General features: G+C 38.8%; 1 pseudogene; it reads left to right on the top strand.

The window, feature by feature from the left end:
• Positions 1-1292: 1292 nt before the first annotated feature.
• LOC118997158 (armadillo repeat-containing protein 3-like) lies at positions 1293-23224 on the top strand (annotated as a pseudogene).
• Positions 23225-23505: the final 281 nt, after the last annotated feature.

Genomic DNA, 23505 nt, shown 5'->3' with positions numbered 1-23505 from the left:
GTAATGCATTCTCGTCACATGGCAAAAACACAGTTGAAACTAATTCTTTAAGTTTTATTTGCTGAGTGAAGTTTTGTCATGCATTTTAACTATGGAAAGCCCAGATCAGCATGCCTTTGACTTGGCATCAGGAGGAGGAGGGTGCTAATGACCACGTGGCTGGGAGGTTACTTGAACTGGCATTGACATCTCACAGCGACTTTTGAGGACAGGTGAAGAAAAGCTCATCACATACCGATTTGTCTTCAGTTACAAAAGCTTATGCTTTTTATTTCTGTGATACTGAACAAATGTAATTTTAAAAGGACATTCCTCTATTAATAGCACAATTACTTTGCCATTTTTATTATCTGCATAATTAAAATGTAAATATTTCATTTCTCAGTGTAGCGATTTGATGAAGGCACTTGGCTACTATGTTAATACATCCTCTAAATCTGTTGTAGCCAAGCTGCAGTCGGCACCTTTGAACACAGCTGTATTCTGAGAACATTGTTGGCAGGGTTGAGGAACTAATTGCCAACAATATTTAAATTATTTTAAAATTTTCCTAATAATTGCATTTATACTATTTTTAATGCAACAATTACATACTGCAGACTTGAGCTTTTTGAAGTAATTCTTTTGGCTGATTTTCCCAATAGAACCCGCACTCGGGGTGCTCTGTTTAGTGTGGTTGACTTAGCCATCAGGAAAGTCTTCATTATAAGTCTAAGCAATTTAGTTCAGAGGGTCTGGGAAAATTTCAGACCTTGTTTATTCGGAAAAACTAACAAAGACTGCATATATTTTAAAACATTTTAGAAGCCACGTAGTTGAGATTTGAGTATATATTAATTGCGGCTTTTAAATGAAACTGTTATGGCCTGCCTGGATTTAATTTAATTTTAATTTTTAAAAAAAATTATTTATTTTTTAGAGAAAGGGGATGGGAGGAAGAAAGTGAGGGAAAGAAACATCCATGTGAAACAGAAACATCCAACAGTTGCCTCTTGTACATGCCCCACCTGGCACAGAATTCTCAACCCAGGCATCTTCCCTGATGGCAGTTGAACTGGTGACCTTTCATCTTGTGGGACAACATTTAACCGAGCCACACTGGTCAGGGCCTGAATTCTAATTTAAAAAAAAAAGACCAAGGGATTAAAATGATAGGATTATAGAACATGGTTCCTGATTGTTTTAAGACAAATGAACAGAAGTGTTAGTAATTTAGCTGATGCCAGTTATGGACAGATTGCTCAGCAGACACCCATGTATCAGGTGAGCCAAGCCCAAGAGTATCTGCAAGCATGGTGACATTTGAATGTGATACTGTAAGTGTGAAAGGGGCAATTTAAAAGTTATTGTTGAAAAAGACAAATCGTATATTAATTTTAAAATACAAATCTAGTTGCAGTTATTTCTAAAAGTATTTCTGAAAAACACGTTTAATCAAAATACATGTCATTAATTAGTTCTGCGTGTAGATGTTCTAATCTCAATTAGTATCAGCATTTTTGCAGATTCTTATTTTAACAAAACACTTTTCTCATATATCAACATCCTGATACCATATATCACACACTCTTCTATTTTAATCATGTAAATTGACTTCATAAAACCTAATGGAGAATCAAACCAATGACAAAGTTTAGTGAAGGAAATTTTTTTTCAAAGTAGTTTCTGGTACTTCTTACGGCATTAAAACAGAATTTGGTTTAATATATATTTCTAGTATATGCTTTTTAATAAATCATAATTTAGAACTAACTATGGAACACAAAACAAGAATGTTTTTAATATTCTAATTTAGTTGAAGCAATATTTGCTTTAGCATAGATATGAGATTGTCATTTATTTAAAAAATCAAATGAGCCCCCACCAGTGTGGCTCAGTGACTTGGGCATTGCACTGCAGGGCGGAGGGGCCCTGGTCCACTTCCTGGTTGGGCACATGCCTGGGTCCTGAGTTCGTTCCCCAGTTGGAGTGAGAAGCAATGAATCAATGTTTCTCTCTCACACCAATGTTTCTCCCTCTCTCCTTCTCCTTCTCTTCCCCTCTGTCTGAAGTTCAAATAAATGAAATCTTTGAAATCAAGAGAAAAACATTAGAAAATGAAAAGAACCTTAAAAATGCTTTGGTTTTTAATTTAGTATTTTATAAAGAGGTGTGAATTACTATGGTATGTGCTTAAAGTCATAAATTTACTTGTGTTCAAATAAAAACCATGTTCATATATGCTTAGATTATGTTTGAGGTAATTTATCAATTAAATAATTATTTTAGTTTTTGGTACATCACCATGTTTTGTAATTTAGGATAGAAGATGATTATGATTTTTATAAAAACGTATGAACTATAGAACCATAGTTTATTACTAATTTTTACTTTCTCCAGATCACCAGTTGATAGATCTTAGTTACTCTTCAAATATTGGGTTTGTGTTTAAAGTAAACGTCAAAGGAACAGGTATTTGTTTGTCTGTAGTGAGAAGATGGCATGTGTGCGCACAGTACCATGCCGGCCCCTGACTGTTGTTAAATAAGTTCTTGCTAAACCTATAACTCTCCTCTTTTTTGTTATAGAATTTTCTTTGCCATAGTATTGATATCATATAAGGGAACAGAAAGAAGAGCAATATCCCCTACCCATTTTGCATAACTACTATGAACTAAAGGTTAAATAGATATTTTTTGTGTAGTTTAGGCTCTGTGACTAAGGCTAGCAAACAGTTTGAATTCCTATCATATTTTGGGCAGTGTTTGCAGCAAAATTCTAATTTTTTTCTTTTGGCTTGTGAAGCTGAAAACAGAAAACTTTTTTTGTGAACAAGAGGTTGAAAAATTCCTTGTAGTCATTTAAGGCTCTGAAAGCAATGGGACTGAAATTGCTGCTTCCCCCGCTATCTCAGCAATGTGTGAGAATTCAGACAGCAAAGACTTTTTAAGTCATCAGGGTAAGCAAACCAGAAAAAACTGTTTTCTACATTTTTAGGTGACCATATTCCAGGTGATGTGGATGTTGGTAAAGTTACATTTTACCTTTCTTCTTTCTGTAGGGTTCCATAGTTAGTTCAGTTGCTAGAAAGTGACAATGAAGAGGGTAAGGAAGCCGCGGCCCTGGCCCTGGCTAATCTGACCACTTGCAATCCCCCTAATGCAAAGTAACTACAGAAACGCTCACTCAACCCAAATATTTTCACTTTCAAGGAAGTTTGCATTTTCTTGCAGATGGCCTGTCTTGGGATAAAACCTTTATGAAGCTTCAGAAACCGTCCTGAAAACAAGTCATCAGATAGGCCTGTTTTCCAAAGATACAGTCATGCATCACATAAGGAAGTTTTGGCCAATGACCAACCACGTGGCAGTCCCCACAGATTACAATGGATCAGAAAAATTCCTATCACCTAGTGATGTCGTAGCCATTGCAAAGTCATAGAGCAACAGGTTCCTCACATGTCTGAGGTGATGGCAGTCATATAAAAGTACTGCATACCATGTTTTTACTGCATCTTTTCTATATTTAGATGTGTTTAGATATACAAATACCATGTAGATACACAAATACTTTCAATTGGCTACAGTATTCTGTATAGTAACATTAGTGCAGGTTTGTAGCCTAGAAGCAGCAATAGGCTAGACGGTATAGCCCATCTGTGTAGCAGCCTGTACCATCCATAGTGTGTAAGTGCATTCTGTGGTGTTCGCATAGTGACAAAATTGCCTAACACTTTCCTCAGAATGTATCCCCATCATGAAGTGACACATGACTTACAAAATCTCAACTATTTCTGGGCTTGTTTGGAAAATGAACAGGTGGTTTAATTCAGGTGACAGGTTAACTCTTGTGGAAGCTTCCAGTACAAATATAACTGGATAATGATGGAAATCTTAAAGGTAACATATAATAACACCTGATAAATTTAGGAAAAAAACATACAAGATCCATTTTAAATGGACATAAACACTAGATGAACCCAGAAATGTTTATAAAGTCAACTTAAAGCAACATGCTGTGGGTAAATACTATGAAGAAAGGTTGGGAAGGAGTACTCTCTGCGTTCCAAGCACTGCGGTATGTGACCTGTATTCATCGAAAAATGAAACTATCAAGATAACACATCAACTCATGAAGAAAGTTGGGCTCAGCAAGGTCACCTAATTTTCCTGGGCACAGGTATTTATTAAAACAGCTTAGCTGGAAGTTAAACCAAGTCTGTTGGACTCCAAAGTCTGTGTTCTTTCTTCTACAGAAGATAAGATTGCCTTATAAAACAGCAAGAATTTCTTGAAGACAACTTTTGTAATTAAATAAAGTAATTCTTTTTCTTCCCTGTATCTATCTCAGTTGATTGATTTATTAGTCATCATTCTACAGAGAAAAAAATGAATGGGAAATACGTAGATTAAAAAAGAAGAAGGAAAAGAGAGAAAGAAAGAATTAAAGAAAGAAAGACAGCCCTGGCTGGTGTAGCTCAGTGGATTGAGTGTGGGCCTGCAAACCACACAATCACAGTTCGATTCCCAGTCAGGGCACATGCCTGGGTTGCAGGCCAGTTCCCAGCAGGGGATGCATGAGAAGCAACCATACATTGATATTTCTCTCCTTCTCTCCTTCCCTTCCCTTCTAAAGATAAATAAATAAAATCTTTTTTAAAAGTGTTAAAAAAAAGAAAGAAAGACAGAGAGAAAGAAAAATATTGCCTCGTTTGATTATGAAGGTCGAGAAGTCCCAGGACCTGCCATGTGCAATCTGAAGAACCAGGAAAGATGGTAGTGCAATTCAGTTCAAGTCCAAAGACCTGAGAACCAAGGGAGTCTTTTTTTTCTTTAAATATTTAAATTTTTGTTCAATTACAGTTGTCTCCACTTTCCCCCATTACTCTATCCCCACCTTCCCACCTCCAAAATTCAGTGCCCCCTCCCTGCTGTTTTTGTCTATGGGTCCTTCATACTTATTCTTTGACTTGATCCATCCCCTTCTTTCCCCTATTATCCCTCTGCCCCCTCACTCTGGTCACTGTCATTTTGTTCTTTGTTTCCATGTCTATGATTCTATTTTGCTTGCTTGTTTGTTTTGTTGATTAGGTTCTACCTTTAGGTGAAATCATATGATATTTGTATTTCATTGCCTGGCTTATTTCACTTAGCATAATGCTTTCCATTTCCATCCATGATGTCACAAAGGGTAGGAGCTGCTTCTTTCTTTCTGCTGTGTAGTGTTCCATTGTGTAAACGTACCACAGTTTTTTGATCCACTTAAGTACCCATGATGGGCACTTAAGCTGTTTCTAGCACTCGGCTATTCTACTATTCATACTTTTTATTGTTATCTGCAAAATAAAGATCACTTAAAATGGGTAAAAATGCAAAAAAGCAAAGACTAAGAATAAACAGCTAATTGAAGACATAGGAAAATAGGACAAAAACAACTAGATTCATTTATTTAAAGTTATAGCAGGAGAAAGAAAAATAAAATTATTTTTAAGTGAATAAATAAAAATTGAGAAGGTTAAAACCAATTCAATATAAAGAAATAGATGAAAGTAAAAATAGTAACCAAGAGCAGTAATGAATTTTGTATAAAAATGTAATCCATTCAGTTAATTTGGACACCATTATTCATCCTTGCTTGATTTGTTGCTAATCTTTTTGACAATTCTCAATATGTAATACTTTTGGAAAGGAAAGAGTTAATTTTTAAGAGAAATGATATTTTCAGCTAAATTTCATGTTATACTTACCTGTACTCTTCTATCTAATTTGTCATATCAAAGTTTTACAATATTTATGCAAGTGCTGAGAGAATTATTCTTGGTTGACATTCTTCTCAGGGGCAGATCCTATATATTAATATTTTAAACTATTAATTTATAACATCACTGCCATCTGTTGGATCTGATCAGAATTAGAGTTTTTAAGTTAATCCCAAGAATAAAAAGGGGTCAATGTTTTTCATTTTCCTTTGCCAACACTAACTAAATTTTGGCTTATTGGCAAACTATGAAAAGATTACAAAATATTACAGTTATTGACTAGATGTTTTTCAAAAGATACAGTGATTTTAGGAAATAAAACACAATGAATAAAATAAAATATAAAAAGTAAAAACTATAATTATTTTAACACCTATAGATAAGCAGTTTTGCTTCAGAAAATACATAATCAAGTCTATTATTTGCACATATATAAATCATGCACACATATAAATCATAAATATATATCATACTAACTCCTATTCTTTGTCCTTATTCCATGTTATCTCCATGTAAATACTAATTATTTTACTAAATCTTAGGTAGTCCTCTTACCTCAGTTTTCTTGTATTTTAAATTTTTAGGCCCCTTCTTAACTTCCCGTACCCACAGTGACTGGACAGAGCTCTGATGGCAGCATATAAGGTGGTTACGTAAAAAGATGTGATTGACTGACTAGTCAGTGGGGGGTGGTAGACACTGTTGAGTGAGCATGTGTACTGTGTGGCTGTGCCATTCAAAATGACTGAGTGAGTAGAGCAATGAATCTGCACTAAATTTTGAGTTACTCTTCAATATTCCTCACAGAAACTACTTGAGTGATTCAGAAGGCCACAGCTATGGGCAACTGGTGATTGGCAGCTTCATCACAACAAAGTGCCCACTCATGCACCATGTCTTGTGCAGAGTTTTTTTGTCAAAACATCAAATCACCCAGGTGACTCAGCCCCTCTACAGCCCGGATTTGGCATCCTATGACTTCTGGCATTTCCCAGAGCTAAAATTACCTTTGAGAGGGAAGAGATTTGACTATTGATGAGGTTCAGAAAAATATGACAAGGCAGCTGATGGCAATTGGGAGAACTATGTGAGGTCTCAAGATGCCTACTCTGAGGGGAACTGAGGTGTCATTGTCCTGTGTACAATGTTTCTTGTATCTTCCTCAATAAATGTCTCTATTTTTCATATTGTTTGGCTGTTTACTTTCAGGACAGACCTCACACACTTTTTAGGTGGCTAGAGAGATGCACTATAACTCTTTGAAAATAAATTTTTATTATTGGGGTGACATTGGTTCATAAAACCACACAGATTTCAAATGTACAACTAAACAAAACGTCATCTGCATCACCTCAAGCAAAGTCCCACCTTGCCAACACCCACCTATTCCCCACCCTGAAATTAAATTTTAATGTCTCTTTCACATCATACATCTTGGCCAATAGGCACAGATTCACTTAGAATAAGTAATCTTGTCGCTTAAAATATGTTTTTATTAAAGAAACATTGACTATAGAAATAGTCCACAACAATTTACAGAAATAGTCTTATGAAAAGTGCAAACTCATGTTACAGTCTTGATGTATCAGTTGGATTTCATAATGCTATAGATGTGTAGTTATTGTCTTTGTTGTGTAGGCTTTTTCACAGGGAAGGGTTTTCAGTTTCATTCTCCCTTCTATTGGTGAGAGGAACTGTGTCTTCATACTGACCCCTAGTGGCAGTTTGGGAGGAAGTTGGGGGAGGGGCAAAAAAGGTAATGGAAGAATTCCTCCGTATTTTAGTGCACCACACACTACTTTAATTTGAAACACTCTCCAGTGTGTCTAAAATAATATTTTAAAGCATTCAATTGTGATGCTTTTAAAGAGATAGTATTCTACTGCTAAATGTGTGTTAATAGATGTTTGGATTTGTCTTTGTTCTTCTTTAAGGGGCAGTCACTTTGAAATGTGTTGACACATTCATTGTTCTGGTGGCTGAGTATCTGCTGTGCTGTATACCCATGTAGGTAAATGAAATACCCTGGAAAAACACAGACTAATGCTATTGTTATTGCAGTTACCCTCAGGGTAGATTTTGTGCTCTTGACTTTGTATGATAAGGAAGATTATTTTTGTTTTAAGTTTTTTACTTATCTCACTTTATTGAAAGATGCTTTCTTCATTGAATTAGAATGCTCACAATAGCAACATCCTGCAAGATACCTTGAGCTAGTATTAAAATCTTTCAGGGAACTCAGGTTCATATTCAGGATGTTTCAAACTTTTGTATTAAGGATGATTGCTTCCATGACCATTTAGGGTACTAAGTGTTGATGAAAAAAATGCAATAAAAATTTTTAAAAAAATAACTTATATAAAGTGTTATTTACTGCTTTAAAAAGACTTCTGAAATGAATAGGTAAAATAGATGGGCGCAATCATCATGGTGGACTTAAGAATTATTTCTGCAATTATTTCNGCTAGTATTAAAATCTTTCAGGGAACTCAGGTTCATATTCAGGATGTTTCAAACTTTTGTATTAAGGATGATTGCTTCCATGACCATTTAGGGTACTAAGTGTTGATGGAAAAAATGCAATAAAAATTTTTTAAAAAATAACTTATATAAAGTGTTATTTACTGCTTTAAAAAGACTTCTGAAATGAATAGGTAAAATAGATGGGCGCAATCATCATGGTGGACTTAAGAATTATTTCTGCAATTATTTCTATCCAAGTTCACTGATTTGGATACTTTTCCTTCTCTGCCTGGTGGAGTGTTGTTATAACATAAACTATTCTGGACTAAGAAAATCATTCTGGATTTAAAGAAATTTATAGAATGAAAAGCTATATTTTGCAATAAAACCAGTTGACTCCACTTCCCCATTTTGTGTAAGTTTATGCTTGACCATCACAGTTTGAACTTTATTAGTTGCCAGTCTTGTGAGGCTAGATGAATCTCATGAAATGCTCAACTAGAAAGTTGTCCGTATGCTTTTATTTCCTGGACTGCAGAGGCTGACATTTACATAATGTTATTTTCAGGTTGCTAGTACCTGTTTTAGGTGTAATTTCCAGCATTGCTGATTTTCAGAGAAAATGATTAAACAGTTTGCCTACCTTTATGTTTTGTAAATTTTCTCTCACTCTCTCAATTTAGATAGGTTTTTGAAGCAGTACTTCAAAAACCTATCTAAGTTCCATTTTTGCTCACCCTTGGCCTCTTATATTAGCCTTTTCCCTAGATTCGTCTTCCCTCTGGAAATGGCCTTTGTTGCTCAGTGATTACACCTGAATGCAAACACTTGGGTGGGATTCCTGAGGAAATTGCCCCATCTCTAGCCCTGCAGATATTGGGGTTTGACTGTCTAGCTGAGAAGTTGTCTGAAAATGAAAATTTACACACACATGTGAATTTGGAAATATAATCATATTTTCCCAGGATCCAAGAAAGTGTCACAGGAGACAGGAAAATCCATGCCCTGGTGGCTCACAGAGGATAAGCAGCTGATGATGACAGCTAACACGTGTGTGCCAGGCATTGAGCTAAGTTCTCAGAATGGGATATATCATTAAATCCTAAAAAACAGTCCTGTGTGGTGGGGCATGTGGTTGTCACGTCCATTTTACAGGCAAAGAAACAGCGGCGTGGCCTTTGCTCAAGGTCACAAAGTGGGGTGGACCTTCACGCTGAGGTCGTTGGTCCTGTGCATCTATTGGAGTTGAAGCTCTTAATTTCTGCCCTTGCAACTTTTATCTCTGTCTTCTGCTCACTGGCTCCTTGAATCTGAACTTCTCCAAATCTTTCCCACCAAAATGTTTCCCTTTGGCTTCCTGATCTCTTTGAATTCCTCTAGACTGGAAGGACCAGGGTTCCTTGAGCTCCAATAAGCAAGCGCCTTTGGAGAAGTGAGTTTTCTTCCCCTCCCTTCCTGCCTTCCCTCACTCCACTCTTTGCTTGTGTTCCTCTTCCCACTATCCCTCCTCTCTTCCTCTTCTTCCTCTCTCCTCTCTCATAAAGAGTAAGAAAAGGCAAAAAATATATCCAATGGCTAGTAAAAACTTCCCATTCTGCTATAAATTAAGTGGTCTGTTTTGTTTCTCATTCCTTGAGGAATGATGAAGCGAACTAAATAAGTTCTGGCCTTTTTTTCCCTAGAAAAAACTCCACTTTTTAAAGCTTAAGAAATGGGTGATTGTAAAAAAGGTAATGCACTAATAGGCAGAACACCCTGTCTTTGATCCTGTGTCTGTTGACTGAATTGCTTCGTGAACAAGTTTTTAGTATCTCTAAATTTTGCCTTTCTTAACTATAAAGCAAACAATAAAAAGTGAATCTCGAGTATCTGTTGTATTTTGTGCCTCTGAGTGGCTACCCTCTACCCAGTATCACAGAGTCCAGGACACAACTTCTACCAGGAACTAGACGGGATCACACTTTACCACTGTTATCATTCTATCCCTAAAGCTAAAGAACTTATTTCCTCTGATCTTTTGCTTATTTTGCAATTATTTCACCAATGCATGGTGTTCTTTATACGCTAGTCCCTATTCTAGCTGGTGGGGATGTAGTAGGGAACACGACATCGGTTCCATGAAACTCCTTTCAGGAAACTTATATTTTAGTTAGGGGACAAACAATACTTGAGAAATTTTTAAAAGGTAATTTCAGAAGTGATAACAGGACAGATTAAATACTGCAGCAGAGTCGTAGAGAGGGCATACAGGACACCGGGGCTGTGAAGGGAGTCCTAGGGACGGCACAGAGCTTGTCCAGGAAGGCCTCTCTGAAGCAGTGACATTAGAGCTGGTGAGAATAACCCAGTCCTGGCAAGTGCCGGAGGTTTCTCATTTGCTGTCACACTAGAGCATTCAGTGTCCTAATTATTTAGGTAAGACAATCAACAATATGGTTGTGCCCCTTGTCATCCACAGATAAGTAAATAGACTGATTTCCAGGCTAAACAGAAACCTTTGATGACTGCAAAAGCCATTTTTTCCTGATGGCAGCTGGTTAATTATTGGCAGGCATTCCAGCTTCAGAAACAGAAGGTGGCGTGTACAACAGTGAAATATTGTGATTGAACAGATAGGTCAATGTGGATTCCATGTCCCTTGTAAGAAAATTACACTTGATTTCCCCAGACAAAAACCTGCTGCTGTTTGTGCAGGTTAGCAGGTACTCGTCTCTCTGCAACTAGCATTTCTCTCTTGAGGAGCCACGATGTCACAGCAACTGCAGCAGAAAAGCGCATCTGAATGTCTCAAAACCATGCCTACCAAAGCAAACACATATGAAAGAAATGATTTGGTTTCATGTATTTTAAAATATTTTTTGCATCTTTAATTTTCCTGTAGGATGGAAAACTTTGTGCATTTGTTTCCGTGACTGGGTTTTACTTTAATAATTATGTTACTTAAAAACTCTTGATTTCAAGCATTTCCCTGTGACTAATTGTGATTCTCTCCCTTATTTCTGATAAATTTCTTTATTATTTTTGAAGGATTTTATTTCTTTATTTTTAGAGAGAGGAGAAAAGAGGGAGAAAAACGTCAATGTGAGAGAGAAACATTGATCATCGATCGGTTCCCTAGTACATGCCTTGACCGGGGATGGAACCCACAATGCAGGCCTGTGCCCTGACTTGGAATAGAACTGGTGATCTTTCACTTTGCAGGACAATGCCCAGACCACTGAGCCACAGTGGTCAGGACCTGATAAGCTTCTTTAAATACTATTTCTTAAAAAGAAGAAAAATCTGGCCCTGGCTGGTGTAGCTCAGTGGATTGAGTGAGGGCCTGTGAACCAGAGGATCGTGGTTCCATTCCCAGTCAAGGCACATGCCTGGGTTGCAGGCCAGTTCCCAGCAGGGGACTCACGAGAGGCAACCAGACATCGATATTTCTCTCCTTCTCTCCTTCCCTTCCCCTCTAAAGGTAAATAAATAAAATCTTTATAAAACGTTTTAAAAAAAGAAGAAAAATCCTCCTGGCTGCTTTCATCAGTCCTGGAGTTCAGCCAGAGTTCGGGGGTGCAGATCCCTGAAGTCTTCTGCCACAGTGGGGCTCTGGTGGGGTCACAGTGGTTTTGGACTCTGGAATTGATCAATTTAAGGAATACACTAGACATGTTGGATCATTACCTTTGTTGAAAAACTGCCTGGAGCAAGAGTCAGGAATCCTGTTCACAGCATTCCAAATCTGGTCGTGATAACCAGGAAACCTGTTTCTCATAATGGCTGCTGTCCAACCCCTGCACACCTGTACAGACGCACTGGGAGCCCACAAGGCTCAAACACGCCAACCCCGAGGGGCTGCTGCACACGCACCTCTCCGACCACCTGCAGCGTGTCTGCTGCCACAGGAGAAGTCATGCTGGGGGGATGGCTGCAATCACTGTTAACAAACAAGGTTCTGATTGCCAATATTACCATCTGTTCCATCAGGTCCCACACATTGGCATGTATGTGGGGCTGTTAACCATATTTCTGTGCTGCCCAAGGTCACCCTTGATTCATGGAACCAGTCTTTGCAGAGGCATTAAACGGGAACCTCAAAACTGCAGCAAGGATCAGACTCTGAGAGGTACCCAGTGGTGTCATCTGATGACACAGCCAAAATAAACAGAGTCAACAATGTCTGCAAAGACAATATATAGATACCCCTTGATATATTAAATGGGCAGATCCCTCAAAAGTTGTCTAAAGTGCAAAATTTCATTTACAAAACTGCATTTAAAAGTTACTTCATGATATAGCCCTAGCTGGTGTGGCTCAGTGGATTGAGTGCCAGCCTGTGAACCAACAGGTCGCAGGTTCAATTCTCAGTCAGGGCATCTGCCTGGGTTGTGAGCCAGGTCCCTGGTTTGGGACATGCAAAAGGCAATTGACTGATGTTTCTCTTCCTCTCTTTCTTTCTCTCGCCACCTTTCTCTGAAAAATATAATCAAATCTTAAAAAAAAGTGAGTTACTTCGTGATGTAACTGAAGAAACATCAGGGCAGGGAGGTAATACCCCGATTTCAACAGCAGCTGTAAATGATACAAGTGGGGGTCCCAATTTTGTTGGGTCCCCGTCCTTCTTGCAAACTCCAAGTTGAGCTGAGGACTGTCCCCTCACCCCTTCTCAACATCCACAGAGGTTTTCCTCATCACTTACTTCCAGGTGACCCAAGTCAATAAACCATATGACCTGTCAGCACTGGGGATATGAATGAAGCTCAAACACTGCCTCTAAGAGGTAGGTGCCAGGTGCAGACAGAGCACAGAGGGGGAGTGACTAACCAGGAGGGAGAGTGACGGTCGCAGATGGCTTCACAGAGGAAAGGGTGGTTGGGCGGGATTTGATGGGTGAACTCCAGTGCCTCAGGCAGAGGTACTGGAGGTGTAGGGAAGGGTGTTTTGGACAGAGGGAATGTGAATGCAAAGCAGACATGAAATCATACAGTTTTCAGTGAACCATACATAGACAACATTTGTGTCATTGAATTTTTTAATGTCCTCAGTGCTCAGGCTATAAGTGTTTTTTTTAAAAAAAGATTTTTAAAATTTATATTTAGAGAGAGGAAAAGGGAAGGAGAAAGAAAGGGAGAAAAACATCAATGTGTGGTTGCCTCTCATGCAACCCCCACCAGGAACCTGGCTCGCAACCCAGGCATGTGCCCTAGACTGAGAATGAACTGGTGACCCTTTCGTTTGTAGGCCAGCACCCAATCCACTGAGGCACACCAGCCAAGGCTGTAAGTGCTTTCTTATTGTGGGGCTTGGGCACTTATTAAAGACTTGGTGCTGAATTCCTTTCTGTAACAAGTGCTATAAAATAATATTTCAAAATTGTTGCTATTCTCTGATTGTGAACATTTGTGCCAAACATCTTTTTTAAAACAAAAATATGTGTATACCTATTCAGCAAATAAATGCTCTGAGCTCATGTGAAAAAGAGACCTTACCTAGTTTTGAGGTCAGAAATATTTCCTTGAAACATTTGTGTGAAACCTCGAGAGATGAATGGGAATATTCCAGAAGGAAGAGTGTCAGGAAGTGGGAACAGCATACAGGATTGCCCTGAGGTGAAACAGTCCGGCCAGTCCAAGAGGCCCAGAGCACTGAGCAACCAGGGGGGTGACAGGGAACGTGGGAGGTGAGGGAGAGAGGCTTGGCTCATGGGAGTTATCCAGAGCTTCATCTGAGCGATGGGGAGCCATGACAGTTTGAAGCAGGGAGCAGTATGATTATATGGATTATTTTAAAAGATTACATGAACATGGACAACAATGTGGTGATTGGGAGGGTGGTATAGGGCACTAAATCGTAATGGAAAAAATGCAATAAATTTTTTTAAAGATTACTTTAGCTGTAAGATGGAGAAAGGATTGAAGAGGAAGGGGAGAGACCCCTTCAGACAACATTTTTACTAACTCACAAGGAGCATGGTGGATTGGATTCCATGATAGAGACAGAGATGGAGAAAAGAGAGATTTGAGAAATATGGAGGTGGAAAATAGTCAGGACTTGGTAACAGGTTGGATACACATGACATGTCAAACTTGACTTCTCTTTACATATATCAAATGATATAAATGGATGCCTTTGTATATTCCCTATTTTGATTTTAGCTTGATTCTTTTTTGAATTTACACATAAAAATCTTATTTGATTAAACTCCAGCTGGATGGAGACTAATGGTGGTATCAGAAAATACTTTCAGATTATTGTGATGACGTATGGCCCTGTAATCCTGGACATCCTAACCGAGCACTGTGACTTCTGCCCCACTCCTGGGATAGCGCGGCACCGTCTGGGAGACAGAAGTGTGCTCTAAAGCATGGTAGGCTTGCGTTGTGTGTAAGACAGGGAGAAATAGAACAGAATGTCTTGGGTTTGAGAGATGCCAAATTAATGCAATTCTTTTTTTAAGCACAAATTCTGTACTCTTGTAACTAAACCTAGTTTTTAGGTAAGAATAGTAGCTTGTTTTTTTTACCATAATAATTTAATCACAGCGATGCTTTTCCCACATGAGCAGAGCTGCACATAGTCATGGGCAGACGTGTCCACGCCACACACATGGCTCTCCCAGCTGTGCGTGTGCGGCCTGTCTTCCTGTGCTGGCAGTTGTGTTCATTTTAGTGAAAGCCATATTCCACTGTGTGCTAGAGTCTCCGGTGTTTTAGGCAGCCATGTTTTCATGTACTTCCCTTTCCTGTCTCCATAAAGAGCAAAGAAGAGAGCAGAAGGTGGATTATAAATGAACCAAAGCCAAATATAAGTTCACATAGGAGAAAGGCAGAGACAAAACCCAAGCAGAAGGGCTGTGAGCAGAGAGAGGCACACCTGATTTATAAACAAGAGAAATTAATCATCATGACCCCACTTATTTTTAAACAAGAGAAATTAAAGTGATGCAGCATGACCCCGTGTACTCACTTAAATTTTCCCAAAGCTCCCTGATACCCAGCAGACAAAGCCTTTGAGAACTTGTCGGTACGGATTTACCTGATCCACTCTAGCTTTGGTCTTGGGTGCAGGTGAAAGACCTCCCCTGTGTGCTCTTTCTTAGTCTCCAAGATGTTTTAAACAGTGAATATCATCAAATAAAAAACTATTAAGTGACAAAGGACTGGTGAAGGTGTGTTTATAATGATTAAGGGAAAAACTAAAAAGTATTTGGTTTAAGGAACATATTGCATTAAGTGCCTGAAAAGTAAGTCAGAGGGAAAAAAAGCTTTTTGGAAAGATTTAAGAATATATTAATTAATTAGAATATATTCATCATTTAAAATTCTTGCTGTAAGTTTTTTAAATTCAGTGTTTCAACTATAAGTTTAATATGATGTTTCTGATAAACAAATAAATTTGAGCCCTCAAATTCTCCCGTATTCATAAAATCAAAAGACCACCATATCAATTAATAATAGAAGAGAGAATTAAATGTGACATTATGTTAAAAGTGTTTATTTTTTTCCCTAAGAAAGGAAATTAACTTCCTCCCAATATTCTTATTTATTCTTATAAATTTGGGTTAAATGTCATCTGACCAAATTTTAGTTTCAAGGGATGCCTGTCCAGAGATACCCCAGAAGGTATAAATATGTAGCAAATAAGGGAGAAATGGAATCAGGTGCTGACTTTGCCTTGGCATTAGCATGGTGTGCTTTTCTGGGTGGATTTATGTATAAACCAGGGGTGGGAAGTGCCTTCAAGGTTAACACCAACCCAGCCCTTATTCTTCAGAGCTGCCACCTCTTGTCACTTCTGTCCCCAGTCTCTATTGTTCAGGCTCCTTCCCAGCTGGTTTGCGTCACTATCATAGCTTCCTTTCACCTACAGCTACAGGTCTCCTTATCGAGGATTTATTTTCTGGACAATTGTGATAACTTCTGTCCTTAAGTTTGTCGATTCTCCTTTACAATCAGAAAATGCAAGTGACGGTGCCAGCTAAATTCAGAGTATGGGGCGATGGGCTGCATCACACAGCCTCGCTTATCCTGGGGCTATTAAAATGGCTGTAAATTTTGAAAAATGCACCAGATATAAACTTAAAATAGATGTTGATATTACTGGATTCTCAAATATGCTTTTATTGTCTTCATTACCTTTATTACTATGATAAAATGAATGATGATTTAAATAAAATTTTAACACAATTTTGGATCTTTCTTTGAAACCAGGATGCTTTATATATCTTATTGCTTGGAACATCTGTTATTTGAAGCCATCCCAAACATTATAGTAAATCATTAATTGTCTTCCAGACATTAAAATGATCCCTTTTTTATATTTACTATTTTATGAGCTTCTTAAGTTTTACAAAGCAAGGACTATGGCAAGTATAGTGTTCTTAAAAGGATATTTAATTTGTTAAAAATGTTAATATATTGTAATCTTTTTATATGAAAAATCAGAAATTTAACAACTGAATATGCCTATATTACTGAAATTACCTACTTATGTCAATGTCATGACTTTGATTTTTGATGTTTAATTTATAAAAGCAATATTCACATGCAAAGTGGCTTGCTGCCTTCAAATGTGTTAACCTCTGCCAATAATTAGCAATCTAATTTTGAAAAGGGAAAGGTGGGATAAAGAATTTTCACTTAATCCAGAGTTCTCATGCTCACTCATTCCTCCTATTTAAAGTTCTGTTTTCCTGCTGGTTAGGAATATTTTAATAGACTTTCTTTGAATAGAACTGCCTGGTCTTATAAGTATCACTGATTTTTACAATGAACATCTGTAGCCCTGACTGGTGTAGCTCACTTGGTTGAGTGTCGTCCTGAAAAGCAAAAGGTCGCAGGTTCGATTCCAGTCAGGGCACTTGCCAGGGTTGCAGGTGGGTTCCTTGTTGGGGCTTGTAGGAGAAGCAACCAATAGATGTTTCTCTATCACATCGACGTCTCTCTCCCTTGATTTCTCCCTCCCTTTCTCTCGCTCTAAAAATAAATAAAATCTTTAAAACTAAAATAAAATAAAAATGAACATCTGCAGAAGTGTTTCTAAGTAGTCACACATTTTTCTATAACCAAAAGCTACAGATATAGGAAAAGGATTATTTAAATTCATTCATACCTGACATATCCCCAGACTTCATTTAAATCATTGAAGCCTCAATTCTGAGCTCATCACATGGTAAATTAATTTATTTCTAGAATTGTATTTATGTACTTAGGTGTTTCATAGTTCAGTTATACACTCCAAAGATAGTTTCTTGGACTTAGATGAATGATACTCATTTTGCCTTCATTTACCCAGTGCTGCTGCCGAAGATGATGGCATCGGTCCACTAATAAACGTCCTGTCCGGTAAAGGAGATAGAGCCATTGCCAATGCTGCCACTGTGCTGACGAACTTGGCAACGCAGATGGCCCTGTGAGAGATCATTCAGAGCCACGACGTCACGCATGCGCTCATCGGCCCGCTGTGGTCTGGAACACGGTGGCGCAGAGCGAAGCTGCTCTCATCATCGCAGCGACTGCCTGTGATGTTGAGGCCCGGACAGAGGTGAGAGTTTGAAAAAACATTCGCTCTCTTTTTTTCTGGTTCATACTTCTGGGTGGATTAATTTGAAACATTTTTAAGTGTTTGAACAGATTCATTATTTAAGTCTTTCCAAACTGATGTAATGTTTTGGAAAACAAAGGGTGTTATCTAACTAAGAAGGTGAGCGTAACTTGTAAATCGCCAATTCTGTTTCAATCATCAAGTATATATTCCTGGAATAATCTCTTGCCTCTATGCTCCAGGAAGCATTGTTTGTAATGTCTAAAAACCTGGAAACAAACCAATTGTCCAACTGTTAATAGAGTGGATAAATAAATTATGGTATATTCATAAAATGGGATCTCACATCAGTGAAAATTAATGAACTATTGCTACAGACATCAGCAGAGATAATCTCAACAAACTTAATGCTCAGCAAAAGCCGGTTGCAAAGAATGTGTCTTACGATTCCACGTGCATACTATTCAGAAATATGCAAAGCTAAGAAATACATTGTTTAGGCATACATATATATGTGTGTGTGTGTGTGTGTGTGTTAGAGCTACAAAAAAAAAGCAAGAAAATGATGAACTCCAAGTTCAAGAAAGTTGTTTCCTCTTGGGGGATTAAGGGTATGGGTATGATTCAGAGGAGCATCTGAGGTTCAAGGTTATTGAAATGTGTCCATTCTATTTATTTATTTATTTATTTATTTATTTATTTGCTGTTGTTGTTCAAGTACACTGGTCTCCATTTTTCTGCCACCACTTTCTCTTGCCTCATCTATTCCCACCTCCCACAATCAATCTCTCCCCACTTTGGCTTTGTCCATTGGTCCTTTATACATGCCCCTTGATGACCCTTCCCCTTCTCTCCTTCCCCATTATTTCCCTCCCTGTGCCCCTCTGGTTACTGTCAGTTTGTTCTTTACTTCAATGTTTCTGCTTACATTTTGCTTGCTTGTTTTGTTGATTAAGTTCCACTTATAGGAGAGATCATATGGTGATTGTCTTTTACCACCTGGCTTCTTTCACTAAGCAAAATGCTCTCCAGTTCCACCCATGCTGTCGCTAAGGGTAAGAGTTCCTTCTTTCTTTCCGCTGCATAGTATTCCATTGTGTAAATGTAGCACAGTTTTTTAATCCACTTATTTACTGATGGGCACTAGATTGCTTCCAATACTTGGCTATTGTAAATAACACTGCTATGAACATTGGGGTGCATAGATTCTTTTGAATTTGGTGTTTCAAGATTCTTAGGCTATAATTCCAGCAGTGGAATTGCCAGGGCAAAAAGCAGTTCCATTTTTAGTTTTCCAAGAAAATTCCATACTGTTTTCCACAGTGACTGCACCAGTCTACATTCCCACCAACAGTGTACTAAGGTTCCCTTTTCTCCACAACCTCTCCAGCACTTGTTTGTTGATTTGTTTATGATGGCCATTCTGACCAGTGTGAAGTGGTATCTCATTGCGGTTTTAATTTGCATCTCTCTGATGGCTAGTGATGCTGAGCATCCTTTCATATGTCTCTGGGTCATCTGTATGTCCTCCTGGGAGAAGTGTCTGTTCAGGTCCTTTGCCTATTTTAAAATTGGATTGTTTGTCTTCCTGGAGTGAAGTTGTGTGAGTTCTTGATATATTTTAGAGATTAAGTCCCTGTCTGAAGTATCATTGGCAAATAACTTTTCCATACGGTTGGTTCCCTTTTCATTTTGCTGATGTTTTTCCTTTAGCCATGCAGAAGGTTTTTTTTTATAAAGTCCCATTTGTTTGTTCTTTCCTTTATGACCCTTGCTTAACGATGAAATATAAGAAACAGAAACCAGGAAAAAAATTCCATTTATATAGCAACAAGAAAAGTAAAGTGCCTAGGAGTAAACCTAACCAAGGAGGTAAAAAACCTCTACTCAGAAAACTATGCAACATTGAAGAAAGAAATTAAGAAAGACACAAATAAGTGAAAGCATATACTGTGTTCATGGATTGGCAGGATTAACATTATCAAAATGTTCATACTACCCAAAGCAATCTATAGATTCAGTGAAATGACTATTAAAATACCAATGACATATTTCACAGATCTAGAACAAATACTCTAAAAATTTATGTGGAGTCAAAAAGACCCCAAATAGCCTCAGCAATCCTGAAAAAGAAGAACAAAGTAGGAGGGATCATAATACATGATATCAAACTATATTACAAGGCCACTGTCATCAAAACAGGCTGGTACTAGTATAAGAACATACACAGAGATCAATGGAACAGAATAGAGGGGCTGAAAATAAACTTGTGTCTCTGTGGTCAATTAATATTCAACAAAGAAGGCAGATGCATAAAATGAAGTAAAAATAGCCTCTTCAACAAATGGTGTTGGGAGAACTGGACAGCTACACGCAAAAAAATGAAACTCGACCACCAACTTACACCATATACAAAAACAAACTCAACATGGATAAAAGACTTAAATATAAGTTGCAACTACCATAAAAGTCCTAGTGGAGAACATAAGGAGGAAAACCTCAGATATTCCACACAGCAGTATTTCCACGGATATGTCCCCTAGAACAAGGGAAATGTGCCATTTCTCAAGCTGGTGGTAAACAAGCAGGTGTGCCTTTTACTGTGATTCTTGAAATTGTACACAAGGGTTACACATACTCTTTTGTTTCTCATGTTGCAAAATTTGAAAAGATAGAATTGCATTTTTTACAAGTCTGTCGCATAAAAGTATATTTGGTAGTTGTGGTTAAATCTTTAGAAAGATTTATATAATCCTAGAAATCTCCCTTTATCTCTTGCTTTTCTTATATTCATTTGTCACACGGCACTCATTCAAACAGCCTAGCACTTTGCCCTCTCTCCTCAATGTAAATGGCAATAGCTAGCATTTACTGGGTACTTACTTTGTGCCAAGCAATATATTAAGCTCTTGACATTCATTTGAACCCCACTTGAAATAGGTATTTGTAATTCCCATTTTACATATGAGGGCAGTGAGGCTGAATGAAATACTGGGCTCTAAGCTCAGGTGGTAAGTGTTAGGTCAAGTCCAGAGTCCACGCCCCCACACTGTGCTCTATGCTCAGCTCCCATGTCTTTCCTCTTCTGTCTCTTAGATTTCTACTCTGTCTCCCTTCTTTGTGCCCTTTAACTCAGTTCATTTGTATTCTTCCATTAAAGTAGTAAGTTAGCCACCAAATATTTCTTTACCAACTACTATGTGCCAGACACTGTGCTAAGGATGGGGAACACAGTGATAGACAACAGTGTCTTGGCTACACCTCTGTGCAGCTTGCAGAGTAGTCCATCTATTTCCTGGAGCATTGCAGCTGACACTTCAATGATCTCTCTACCCCTGTCGCCTCCTTCTCCCCACACTGCCTCCAGACTGATCTCTCCAATGCGTGACCCTCATCCCATTATTGCAAGTCCCCAGTGGTGTACCATTGCCCCATGGTCAAAGGTGAGCTGCTTAGAGTTCTGTGCAAAGGCCCTCAGTGATCTGCACTTGCCTGCCTGGGCCTGAAGTCTCTTCCAAGTGGAGCTCTGTCCCTCAGAATACTATGCTGTTTGTCATTCTGCCAGTGTGCCTTGTTCTCTTATTTATAGCTCCTTGTTTCCTCTGCTTGGGGAGCTAGATTCACTTTTGTCATCCCAATCAACTCCTGTGTTCTCCTTCAAAACCCAGCTCAGTCATCCTCTTTTACGAGACTTTTCTTCAGTCCTGAAACTCAGGTGCATCCTCCTCCGTTCTCCCATTACACCCTGTGCAGGCGTCCCTGGGCCTTGTGTTACATTATATGGTTCCTGTATGAAAGATTCTAGCAAGCTCCTTTAGGAAAGGGAACTGAGGGTTTTCTTTCTTGTGTTTGCATCAGTAATACACACCTGGCACATAGTGCATGCTGAGTAGATAGTTGTTAAATGAATGAGTAAAAGGAATGAATGAATGAATGAATGAATGAATGAATGGAGGGATGAAGGAATGAGTAGAGGGATTAATAAATAACCACATCTTTGCCAAAAGGACACATAGAGCTAGGTTACTATTTATCTTATGTTATACTCAGAAGTAAAGATGTTCAGAAATTTGGCCTGTTGAGCATAAGATGCTCCAGGAAATTTCTCTAAGCCACCCGATCACATGTGCTGACGTGCAGTCTCTGCCAGGGTCCCTTTGAGGAGAAAACAATCAGAAGTGGATCGTGTTCCACAAGGACTCTTGTCCTCGGATGCTGCACATAGAGACTAGCAGAACATTCTTTTTGTCCTCCAGGCTCAGGTCATAGAGCATTGCAGTTCAGACAGTGAAACAATAGCTCGGTCAAATCTTTTTTTCTGGTTGTGATAATTTTATACATAAGTAATTTCTTTTAATAATGTAATAAATGTAATTCTGTCCAGTTCTCTTATTATTTTTCTTCTCTTTTTTACTTTTTGGAGAAACGAAGAAAAGTCACTGTGCAAGGATAACAGAAATGGGTCTCTGTTTAGGTCATCGCCTCAGCATTGCTGCGGCCACACTGCAGACCTGGCGGCAGTGTCCGAGGCCCTGCCCTGCCTGCAGCAGCGCCCCCTGCCCCGCCATGGGGGCTGCGTTAGTTTCCTGTTGCTGCCATGACAAACCACCACAGCTTTGTGTCTTAAAGCAATACAAATCCACTGTCTCACGGTCCGGGAGGTCAGAAATCTGAAAATGGGGTAAAATCAAAGCAGAGCCATATTCTTTCTGGAGGATTTAGGGGAAATCTCATTTCTTGGCCATTTTTAGCTTTTACCAGCACCTGCGTTCCTCAGCTGTGCCCCTTCCTCCGTCACTCCATCGTCTGCTTCTACGCACCTCCTTTCTCTGCTCCTGGCACTCTTGTGTCCCTCTTTTAAGTACCCTTATGATTCCATTGGGCCCAACCCATAATCCAGGACAATCTTCCCATCTCAACTCCTTAACTTAATTACATTTGCAAAATCTCTTCCAGGAATGAGGGTGCCTTTAGGGAACTATTCTTCTGTCTACCCCAGGACCAGATGGACATCAGTGTTCAGGAGCTGAGTGAATAAGTACAGGGCATCCCACTGGTGGGCAGTGAGGGGATGGCTCTTTCCCCAGTCCCTGCCCTGTGCAAAATCACCGTGACCTCCCTCAATTTCTTTACTGTGGCCTCTTGTTGACTTTGAGGCCTGTATATAGGGGTTTGCAATTGATTTTCCCCCTGAATTTAATAAACCTAAATATGGACACATCCTAAAATGTTTTTACATAGTTACAACCTTTAAAACAATCAAATAATGAGATTTTTGAAAGGCAGAATGCTTATATACAGGGCTCCTAGTGCATTAAATGCTGGTTTCTACTTTCAGTTAAGAAATTCAGGGGCATTGGAGCCCTTCATAGAGCTCCTGTGCTCTAGGAATGCCAAGGTCAGACGGTAGCCAGCTGGGCCGTAATGGTCTGTGCCAGTGATGAGCTGATGGCCACTGAACTATGCAGGTTCAATTTGTATGTTGATCTGATATCTTGAAACCTTGATAAACTCACATGTTAGCTCTAGGAGATCTCTTTGTTTTTTGGTAGATTTCTTGAGATTTTCTACATAGACAATCATGTCACCTGCTTTGCCTTTTTTTTAAAAACTTCACCTGAGGATATACTCATTGGTTCCAGAGAGAGAGGAAGGGGAAGAGATAGAAACAAGCATCGATGCAAGAGAAATATCAGTCTGCTGTGTCCCACATACATTCCAACCAGGACCAAACACACAACCCAGGACAATGCTCCAACCAACTGAGCCACACTTGCCAG

This window comes from Sturnira hondurensis, unplaced genomic scaffold (assembly GCF_014824575.4).
Source record: "Sturnira hondurensis isolate 20B ecotype Veracruz unplaced genomic scaffold, ASM1482457v3 Scaffold0012488, whole genome shotgun sequence".
Taxonomy (NCBI): domain Eukaryota; kingdom Metazoa; phylum Chordata; class Mammalia; order Chiroptera; family Phyllostomidae; genus Sturnira; species Sturnira hondurensis.
The sequence above is the reverse complement of the archived record's forward strand: the minus strand, read 5'-3'. Positions and strand labels throughout refer to the sequence as shown.